The following is a 1,023-nucleotide window of genomic DNA, read 5'->3' on the forward strand; positions in this document are numbered from 1 at the left end:
CAGTCAGGCAGAGCCATAGGGTTAACTCTGTTGCTGAGTAGACTGGGCTCTGAGGCTGCTCAGGATTACTGTCCAGGCTCTTTGGTATGTGTCTGTAGAGTCTATGCTCAACAATTTGGCAGGACTCCTGGCATGGCTTCTTGCCTAAGCAGGCCATAGGATGTGCTCCATAGCTGCTGGGCATCTATAGCCAAGCTTGCCAGTGGAGTGACCTGGAGACTATGCTTAGCAGTGTACTAGACTGCTCATTTCCTGACCTTTCCTCCCTAGAGATAACATCTAGGCCTCAGTTGTATTTCAGCTCCAGACCCAGAAAAGCAGCAAAACCAGACAAGCAACATCTAGGCTGATCATCAGGATCAGCTGCATTGGATAATGATCCCCTGCCCTGGTGCCAACCAATCAATCTGTGGAAACCTGACCCTGAAAGGACATACCTGGAAAGCTGTTGAATATTCTATTGGATCTTTCCCTGGGACCTCCCCTAAACTCTCCACCCTTAAAACCCTTAGGGCAGAGGATCCATCCCCCTCTCCCATCCGGGAGCACACCTGGAGCCTTTCTCTTTCTCCTCGCTCCCTTCCTCCCCCAAGGTTTGTTGTCACAACCTTTCTCACTCCCAAGTTCCAAGGGAACTTTGCCTCTATAACTTGCTTCCTAAGCCCCTTTATTTTACAAATGACTTCTTCCACCTCTGTGATTTTATAAATACACCAGAGGCATGGTGCACAAATTTATGCGTGAGTGGGGTCCCTTGGCCTGGCCAACGATCAGGGACAATCAGGACCTTCTCGCCCAGTCCCAATCAGGGCAGATCAGGGCTGGCCAGCGGAGGGGAGGGACCATGGGAGGTTGGCCAGCCACGAGAGGTTGGCTGTGGGAGCACACTGACCATCAGGGGGAAGTTTCTGCATTGAATGTCTGCCTCCTGGTGGTCAGTGCGTGTCATAGCAACTGGTCAACTGGTCTCTTCTTCTTAAGTAGGCACCTATATATATTTCATATATATATATGAGAATATAT

The sequence above is a fragment of the Myotis brandtii genome, unplaced genomic scaffold, assembly GCF_000412655.1.
Source record: "Myotis brandtii unplaced genomic scaffold, ASM41265v1 scaffold204, whole genome shotgun sequence".
In the NCBI taxonomy this organism is placed as follows: domain Eukaryota; kingdom Metazoa; phylum Chordata; class Mammalia; order Chiroptera; family Vespertilionidae; genus Myotis; species Myotis brandtii.